Raw genomic sequence first — 10,217 nt, 5'->3', positions numbered from 1 at the left:
AGCCGTTGTCTTCAGTTCCAATCCTGTCATACAGAATATGTTAGAATTTTTCCAGTAACGCAGAATGTATATGTGGAAGATAAGCAGGTGTTTTTTAAACCCTATATGTGAAAAGGCTGGTCATACGATGATGCATAAAGTAAGAAATTTGTAAGTAATACTTGTTTAGAAATAAAGCTTTCAGCTAAATTAGTTGCGAGTAATTTCATCTAGCCTTTAGTGCACAGAGAAGGGTAAAACATTATATTAATGTGCTTTTTAAGCTTCATACAAGATCAACAAAAAGTCAGATGTACAATGTGTAATTGGAAAAGAGCAGGAATGGGAGCACTGCTTTCTGTTGTCTTTCCACATTAAAAATCAGAGCTTTAAATCTTGCTGTGGTGGAGGAGAACAGAATTTAGTTTCCATGGTTCCACTTTTCAATAATATATTTCTATATAGAGGGAAATTTAATTACAGACCTCCCCGTTATTTAAATGTATTCCTTAAGCTGGTTATGGTAGTCATTCCTGAATGTTCTCAGTTGTTTTTATGCATTCTAAGTGATCAGCTGTGTAAAATAAGTTAAATCATATGTGTAATCCAATAATGTGGCCAAAAGTATTAAGTTTCTCCGGTATTTTTCCTAATTCTATTGACCTACTTTCCTCATCTTACTCATCACTGCAAAGGTTTTTTAAGGAGGCTAGTAAGAAATAAAAATAAGACAAAAAATCCCTTTGCTACCTCTGCCAAGATTTTCATTAGCATAAAGCACTAAGTGTAGTACATCATCTTTGTACTGAGGGAGAATAAAATATCTGGATTCTTAGCTTTTCCTTTAACTATTGCTGCATCAGTAGAATGCATCCATATAAGGTTATTATTCTTAAGTGTGAAAATAAGTGCAAGCAGTGATATTCATATCCAAATTGAATGAATATTTTACTGTGATTTCTGATAGTTGAATTATCATTTTCTAAGTATGAATGTCATCATAGAATAAATATATCCAAAGCACTTCACCAAACAGTGTTTTTTTGTAAATAACACTGATTACTTATTTCTTAAAAAGTCAAAACAATACCCTATTAAAACAATAACCCTTCAGTAAAAGAGAATCTCTCGCTAGCAATGCATTGGTTAAATGGTGTCAGTCTCTGTGCTTATTAAGAGAGTAAGTAGCTCAAAGCAAGTGGCAGAGTTATTATCAAGATCTCTATAGATAACACACCCACTCATACCATTTATTAAACTCAAGAATCCCTTGATTCTATCTATTAATAATCTATTAATTGTTCATGCTTCTTTAATGTTATCCTTGGAAATGTAGATATAAAGCAACACCTGAAAAGGTGGGCGAAGAGTCTGTAGGTGCCATACAGCATGATGAAAAGCCTTAACTGTGTACATGTCTTACTGTACTCACCCACTTGGTCTGCTTGAGGTCTTTGCTCAGGGTAATGAAAATAAAGGTCAGGAGTGACTCCTGGATCATCTACAGAAAACTTTCTTTCTTGTATGATTTTGTCAATTAGTTAAATGAGCTGAAATACGATACTCTTATATGAGCTCCAGGGTGAGGTTTCACCTGGCTGCTGAGCTGATAGAATGGCTTGTTTCTGGGAGAAAAAAAAAAATGATGATCCTTCTTTCTCTTGTCTTTTTTGTTTCTCATATTAGGAGCACACATCCTTTATTCCTCTCAGGTATCCAGAGGCCTGCCCAGAGGAGAGTGATTCAGGAAGCTAAGCAAGGAGGATTTCTTATGTTGTTATTTTAGGATAATTTATTTTCTGTTGGTTTAGGTCTGTGGAATGAGTCTGTATTCCAGTGAGAGGGACTTGGTAAATGTCCCGAGGTAAATGCTGCCTGGAGAAGGAGAACTGCTGGACTACCCTTGGTGGGAGGGTCTCAGTCTTCAGCTGGTTCCCTACCAAAACTTTGTCATTGCTGTCATCGTTCTGTAGAAACAGATAGGAGAGGAAATTTTCCTCAGAGATGATAATACGTGACTGTAACATAGATCTTCATACTGTAGTGATAAGAAAACCTTTATTGCTGATTACTTTATATTATTATTCTTGAATTACAGAAGGGGAAACAAGGGTAGAAACAAGAATATGCTTGCCTTAACGAACTTAGAAGCTGAGTCTTTTGGGTAGCAGAACAGTTTATCCAGATGCTTGGCAAGCTGTCAGTGGGTCTAGAGAAGGGCCACGAAAATGATCAGAGAGCTGGAGCACCTCCATATGAGGATGAGCTGAGAGAGCTGGGACTCTTCAGCCTGGGGAAGAGAAGGCTGCAAGGGAAACTTACAGCAGCCTTCCAGTACCTGAAGGGGTCTACGGAAAGCTGGGTAGGAACTTTTTATAAGGGCATGTAGTGATAGGATTAGGGAAAATGGCTTTAAACTGAAAGATGGTAGATTTAGACTAGATATCAGGAAGAAATGCTTTACTGTGAGAGTGGTGAGAAACTGGAACAGGTTGCCCAGAGAGGTTGTGGATGCCTCCTCCCTAGAAGCATTCAGGACAAGGCTGGATGGGACTTTGAGCAACCTGGTCTAGTGGGAGGTGTTCCTGCCTATATCAGTGAGTTGGAAGTAGACGATCTTAAAGGTCTCCTTCCAACCTATATTCTATATAATTCTGCTTGTGATGTGGGACAGCTGGAGAAGAAGTGCTACTCCTTTGAACATCCCGCTTCATCTTAAAAATGGGTCTACTTGTTGATACTTCTGTGGCTAAGTTGAAAGGAATCACTGTAATAAGAGACAGCAAACCTTAGTATCAGAGATCTCTGTAATTAACATTAACCAGGGAATGCTACATTTTTTTTTTTAATATTCTGATTTGATTTTGAAAATTGTTTTCAGATTCTTCTATTGCCTGTGTGATTGTAATCTGATTGTTGGAATCTTTGAGATATGTATGCTAGCAATTTAGATTTTGAAAACAGAAGTAATGCTGTAAATGACAATTGAGTTTTTCTCTCTCTCTTAGTTTATTTTGACTTTGATCATACTTGCTGGCATATACACATGGTTAAAAGTCAATGCAGATTTGCTCAGACAACTATGTTTCATCTTTTATCTTGCACAGAGTAGATGCTTCTAGGTAAAGCTATGCATTTTGTGCCATCTGTGTATACTTTAAGCAGCTTGTGGTCAAGTGATATGCTCACCAGCTTTGAAGGAAACCTAACATTAATATATATCTATTAATTTTTTTCCTTTACCAAATGTGTGGTGTGTATTTGATATGAGCTATAGTATTATTGTGAACATGCCAAGAATATCAGGTTTAGTTATAAACTGAAAGAAAGAAAGACACGGTAGTTGTGTTTCCACCTATTCTTGCTATATAAACTTTTTTCTCATCTATGCAGGAGGTTGCATCAACAATTTGAAAGCTATAAAGAGCAAGTAAGAAAGATAGGGGAAGAAGCCCGCCGTTACCAGGGAGAGCACAAGGATGATGCTCCAACATGTGGAATCTGTCATAAAACAAAGTTTGCAGATGGTTGTGGCCATTTATGCTCGTATTGCCGGACCAAGTTTTGTGCTCGATGTGGAGGTCGTGTCTCTCTGCGATCAAACAATGTAAGTCTTCTGATATGTATTCTTAAGAAAAAGCCTTAACATTTTCACGCTGCAGGTTGTTCACCTTAAGTTTGGCTTTTCATGCTTCATTTTACTTAAGTATTTTATTCACCACTTCACTATGAGGTATATGTGAAATAGAATAATGTATCTAATGATGTTGTAGATACTCAGGTTTCTCAGAGTTAACTGAATAGATAAGAGTACATAGTGTATACTTCAACTGAATGGTGGCTCAAAGGAAACTTGTTTTGGAGAGAATGAAAGAAAAAAGCCTTTCGTTGAGGCCAATCTCCGCATTAAGAATTTTTTATTGATCTCAGTTCAAATTTCTTCTTTATAGAGCTTTTTGTATACATATAGCTTTCTCTTATATAAAAACAGTGCACTTTTTGGTTAGGAAGAAGTCTTCCTTACCATAAAGAAAGTTTTGTAAATTTATTTAAAATTTGTTTCAAAAGTAAAACTATAGATTGATCTGGATCAGATATCCTACTTTCAGACAGGTGAGATAAACTTTGCCTCCCTGCAAAATGGAAGCGTTTCCCCACATGCCATCTTGGGGCAGTTCCTTATGAAGAACTGGTCAGTTACCTGTCTGTGACTGGAAGGATCTATATTTGGAAGTGCACTGCCCAGAGGTTGCTTTTGGCTGATCATCCAGTGTGTTTCAGAACATTTCACAAATACTCTTTTTACTGCACAACATGGTTTTGTTGACTATCATGAGATGATGATTTTCAAATACGGCCTTAAGATGCTGATATTTTGTTGGTGAAATTTCACTCCTTCCCATCAATGCAAATTCAGTTAAAAGTGGCCATCAGTTCTGTGTCAGATAAACACGTTCACAGTAGAATTAGTTTGTGGCCTTTTCACCTTCTTTGCTCTCAAGTGCAGCAGAAAAGGGTTTCTGAAATTTGATATAAAACAAACAAACAAAAACCCTTAGAAAAATACCCATTTCATCATTATTTTGGAAATTCTCTATAGCCCTCATATACCTGTGAGTACAGTATGTTAAATTATTTTTCTGAAAAAATGATGTAGGTGTCTTGGGCAAAAATTTTCATATATTCATTTTTTAAAGTAAATGGATGCATTATATTGTGTCACCTGCAGGTGGTATCACTAGAGCAAGTCTCTGAAAATACAGTTTACTTGGATGTGATTGGCTGTACTATTAATGGAAGTGCATATGACTCAGTTTGTATTTACTCAGAAACAAACTGAATATATACATTATTTGTTTTTCACCTACTGTTCTGAGTCACAGAAATGGAAATGGAAAGTTTCCATTGTTTGTAACTTATTTTTAGTTTGCTCATGGTTCTGTGGGTTAGGGTGGGAAAACATTTTCTACACATGCAGTAGTGTGACATTTTTATTTAAAGCTTTTTTTTTTTTGCTGTTTTACATTCTTAGCTCTTTGTAAAGAGTTACTAGAATTGCATTTATTTGAAATCTGCTTATTAATACTTGCCTATTTTATTCTTTTTCTCTTCTTTCTTTCTTTTTTCTTTTTTTTTCTGCTTCCTTGGATGCTTTCCCAAAGGAGGACAAAGTGGTTAGAATCCATGCTTTTTATCATTTATTATTATAATGTTGTTAGTTAACTGGGAAACGTATTAATGTAATAAATGATCAGAAGGGGAGGGAGGAAGCACAGAAAACCTAACAACCAGGCCTCTCCTATCCCTTAGCTGAACAAACCCTTCAAAGTTAGCTCAGCAAGAAACCCAAGGGTGTTGATTTACATTAGGATGATGTAAGAAATTAATTAGAAATTGAGGATTCTTAATAGTCTAAAAAATAGAGGAGGTAATAAAATATATTAACTTTTAATTTCATAAAAATGACTTCTGCTAAAAATGTGACTTTTTGCTTGCAAAGTCCTTCCATCAGCTTCAGGAAATCTAAAGTAATAACTGAAATGTAACTTTACATTGATTTATGTAGTTTGTTGTGTTTCACTTCTGGATGCAGCAAAAATTCAGGGAACTCTTGTAAAGTCGTCTTTCTGATTTTTATACTTAAAGTACTTTGCCTAGGCAAAGGATAATTCATCCTTTTCAAATTGTACATAGATACAGTCAGCAAGATGGAGTGAATCTTTTGAGACTGTGCAACTGCTATTTCGGGAAACTGTAAAGCTTCCTTGGGATCAAATAGTGATGTGTTCTATTGTCCCTGCAATGTAGTGGGGTTTTTTGTTGTTGTTGTTGTTTCGGTTTTGGTTTTTTTTTCATAAGCAGTTCTATTCTTGGAACACGATTTTTATTTTGGTTACTATGAAATATAACTTGATAAACCTTCATTGTACTTTTTAATGTGTGATTCTCTGAACAAAGTGCTGAAATAATTCAGGACTTTTCCAGTCTATTTATCTAAGGATTAGATTAGGATAGTGTGAGAAGTGTCATCTTGTTATTGATTTATTACTGAAGCAGTGCATCATTGATGAATCCACTGGGGTGCACTAGAAGAATAGTGCACTTGCGACAAGAAACAGCAAAGTTCTTAAATGCTGGAAGTGCCTCTTCAGTAAAGTGTGTAACCACATAGATTTTGGAGAACAATCCAGCTGAACTTCACCTGACCTGCTTATGTGATTGAGAAGTCCTTCACGCCTCAGTTTTGAACAAAACTTTGCTGCATAGTTAGAGCTGTGATAGTGTGCACATGCATTAGAGATTGTATCTTTGATGTTAATGTCATTTAGCTTCCAGAAAACAGACTTCCCTACGCTGAAGTGCTCTGAAGAAATATGTACAGAAGACATACTTGACTTCTTTAGATTGTCCAAAATTCAATTAAAGATACCCTTGTTTGCACTTGCCTTGATTTAGGTTTTGCTGTGTTGAACTTCAAGATTCCCCATGCCAAGAAACTGCCATAGTGACATAAAAGGCTATGTCCTTTTATCCTCGGGGTGAAGATGAGCTACATCCCTTTAACAGCTGAAAAGTTGTGGTAGTCAGAGGGAAAATATCTAATAATTAGTCTTGATTGTGTGAGGAATTTGGAGACCTTTTTTTACAAGGTACAATTGCTTAAGCCATGTCTGGCTATGAAAGTTAACAGATCATGTGATATGAATTAATTAAAAAATATGATTACATACCTGAAATAATGTCTCTTATAAGCAGGGCAATTTGTATAATTTATGCAGGGCCACACCAGAAAAATATCATTTCTTTTTTTATTTTCATTGCCTCGACATTCCTGACCAGCATACATGCAGGGATAACCTCCTTTTTAATCTAATTAGTCTAATGATGGTAAAGATGTTTTCGACATGTTTAGATGAGCCTTCTTCTCTCCAAGTGAATTTTTACAGCTATAAATGATATAATGTAATATTAAAACTTGTGCACTAAATTCCTACAAGTTAGGAGTTCATCACTTGGAAAGGACAGTGAAATGTGAGTTATCAGGAAAAATCAAGCGTGGTCCTAGATTCCAGGTATTTCCCTTAGTGCTGGAGATTTAAACCACATTTGGTAGATCTAATGAGATTCCACCTGATGTTGTGTACTATGTATTACCTATCTCTGATAAATTCAAGATGTGACAGGCACAAAGTCATACAAAGGATGATAAAAGAATTGGAGAACTCATCATATGAAAGAGGAGTACAGAGAGATCAGAGGGAAAAAAAATACAGAAACTGTAGTTAATACCTAGAAATACGTTTTAAAAATAAGAACAACCATTAATCTAAAGAACAGTGAATGCATAAGACCAAGTGGATGTAAGTTGTCCATAAGTGCTTTTGGAAAGAGATTTTCACAATCACTAAAGATTTCAGAAAGTAATTTATTGGAAAGAAAACCAACCCAATAAAATTGTAAAGGTTGAATTTGATAAGTTTAAGAAAGAATTTGTGATTTGATTGCTTTTTATTGTAGGATAAGTAAGAGGTCCCATGCAGCTGTCATCTTTTGCTAAGATTGTTTTAAAGTTGTTTGTAGGTGACAAAATGCTTCATGGGAAGCTACAAAGGTGGCTTCCCTTTGAAGCTGTTCTTTACCTTTTCAAGAAAATATCAAATGTATATCAAGGGTTGTTTCAAAAATATATAGCAAAACTTAATATATACTCTCCCTCTTTAAAACAGTAAAGTACATCCCAAAAAGTTAATCTTCTGTAATGGGAGTTAGTCAATAACCTAGGCTTATGGGAATTCAGTGACTCTCGTGCATTTACAAAATTACTTGGCAATAACTGGTACAACCTAGTAGATAATGAGGCACGTACCTTTCAGTGATTCTTATTATAATATGTTGAAATGCATTAATAAGTATGTATCTTTAGCTCTTCCGTGTCCTTTGAGTATGGCTAGCTCTTCATACTACTGATCTGTGCCTGCTTATCTCTCCATGTGATTTCAGGCAGATGGTATTAAATGGACACGTTGTCAGATAGGGGGACTGCTATCTAGTTTAAACCTGGCTTAGGTACAGCTGTGTGGTGAGAATATTCATGGTGTTAATGATGTTAATAATAATATTGCTGGTGGCTGAGTTCACTAAAAAACATTTGGTGATTATATGGCACCCTGGAGAAATACAAGTGTTTTCCTCTATTATTGAAAAATGATGTTGTGCTATGGCAGCCTATTTCGTCACATGTGCACTGAAAATTTGTGCATGCTTTTTAAGAAAGCAGACTATTAGTAAGAGGATTTTATGAGTAAGCATTTTTGAAGGAAGTGATGTATGTAGGTGCTCAGTGAAAATCAGGGCTGACTGACCTTTTCTAATTTGATGGATCACTTTCTAGGTTTTGTTAGTCCCTTATAGGGTCAGTGGTTTAGCTCTGGATACTTCTGTTTCTGCTGTATAAGCTATTTGGCAATTTAATTGCCAAATTAGTGGTGGGTTTGTTAATGCTATTATTTCCTTTTTATTTACTCGTCTCTCTGATGTGATCTACCAGTATAAATAGGAGAGTGGAGAAGCAACAAAATACCTGGCTAGCATTTCTTTGCCTGTTTTGCTCCATCCCCTCAACATCCTGGCTGCTGCTGCTTGTTCCTTTCTTTACTGCAATTGCAGCAGAGCACTGTATAGCAAAAACTACCTGATAATATTGCCTTTGCACTGCTCCCATAAAAGCTTTTACCTAGTATTTGCTTGTAGAAAGGTGTGTTTCCTTTGCAGACAGATGAAAGAAACTCTGAAAGAGTCTAAAAAAGAAAGAAACAATTTTTCTTTATAGATAAGGAGATATATTGTAGGATGGTAAAGTAGCCTTGAATAAATGAATACAGTCTCTTCAAGCTAAAATTGCAGTATTCTGTTGTGGGTGTTTTGAACTAACTGATGTTTGTAGAACATTAATAGAATTAAGCGTGAGACCAATGCTTCAGCTTAAGCTGTGTGCTTATCCCTAGCAACCTGCCATTGTATAGACTTCATTCAGACTGTGATTTTTGATCTAATTTATAGTGAAAAGAATTCAGAACAAATGATGAAAAATAGATTTATTACCATCTTCCTCTGTTTTTCAGAAATGTAGAGCAGAACACTTCGCTTACTTATTCTCCTGTTTATATTCAGGAATGACTGGGAGGAGATCAGGATGTAAAATACGTTATGGATAGATGAGAACTAATTTAACTGGACTAATTTAACTGGACTAATTTAACTGGTATGTGATTGCAGACAGTGATGGTGATTGTCAGTACTGTGAAATATCAGAACATTATGTTTCAGATTTAGGTTACACTGAAATTATGTTCACTTTAGTATAATGCCAGTGAATTACACTGAAAGACAGACAACTTGGAAACACTTCCATAATTGTGTGTCAGGTGTTTTTAAAGATTGTTTATCATTCAGTTCCCTTGAAGTATGTTTAAAAGCTGCTTACATAATGGCTGGTAATTTAAGTCTTAACAGCTTGAATGCATATGCCATGCAATTCAGCTGTGTATTGATGGTTTTTACAGAAAGTTGTTAATACTGTCAGAACAAAATGTCCGGATTGTCAGGAATGTTTTTACATTTCCTTTCATTGAACTGTTATGCCAAATTATGTCCTTTAAAAGGATAATGTATGTCAGTTCTGACTAATACAGATGTAGCGCTAGAAAAGTTGCCTCAGAAGGAGGTAAAATTTCATGGCAGATTGGAAAGTGATACTGGATAAATTCTATCTCTGTATCACCTAGCGTAATTTGTCTCCAAAAAAAATTTGAGATTGTGTGAAAATTTGAGATGTGTCAGGGAAGAATCATTGCTTTTCAGTAATCACTACTGCTTTCAGCAGATAAGGAGGGAAGGGTAAACAAGAGCCGTTCAGTAAGCTGAGGCATTCTAGCTCAAGTAAAATGCAGAGCTCTTTCCTCTCCTTTTTGGCAACTCAGTTCACTGTCAAACAAAAAATTATTATCATTAATTTTCATATAAATCCTTAAAGTTAGCTTGTTCTTCACCAAGTTTGCTGAAGCAACCATGTTCAACTGACAGTTCCCCCATTTTTCAGTGTCTACCTACCAAAAATGATTGCTTACTTCTTGTGCATGAGAGGGAAAAAAACAAAAAAAAAACAAAAAAGAAACAAGGACTCTGTTCTCAAAGTTACTTTATAAATAGCTTTGACTGCAAGAGAGTCACTGGACTGC

The 10,217-nt window shown here is 35.6% G+C and overlaps 1 protein-coding gene across 22 annotated transcripts in view; it reads left to right on the top strand.

Moving 5' to 3' along the window:
• The first annotated feature begins 3,510 nt into the window (after positions 1-3,510).
• RIMS1 (regulating synaptic membrane exocytosis 1) overlaps positions 3,511-10,217 on the top strand; it is a 188,617-nt gene continuing 181,910 nt past the window's right edge. For all 22 annotated transcript variants that reach the window (XM_010707745.3, XM_010707738.3, XM_031552575.1 and 19 more), the window contains exon 1: positions 3,511-3,586. The gene's annotated coding sequence lies outside the window, so the exon portion shown is untranslated. The remainder of the gene's footprint in view (positions 3,587-10,217) is intronic.

This window comes from Meleagris gallopavo, chromosome 2 (genome assembly GCF_000146605.3).
Source record: "Meleagris gallopavo isolate NT-WF06-2002-E0010 breed Aviagen turkey brand Nicholas breeding stock chromosome 2, Turkey_5.1, whole genome shotgun sequence".
In the NCBI taxonomy this organism is placed as follows: domain Eukaryota; kingdom Metazoa; phylum Chordata; class Aves; order Galliformes; family Phasianidae; genus Meleagris; species Meleagris gallopavo.
This window is presented reverse-complemented; position numbering and strand designations above follow the sequence as displayed.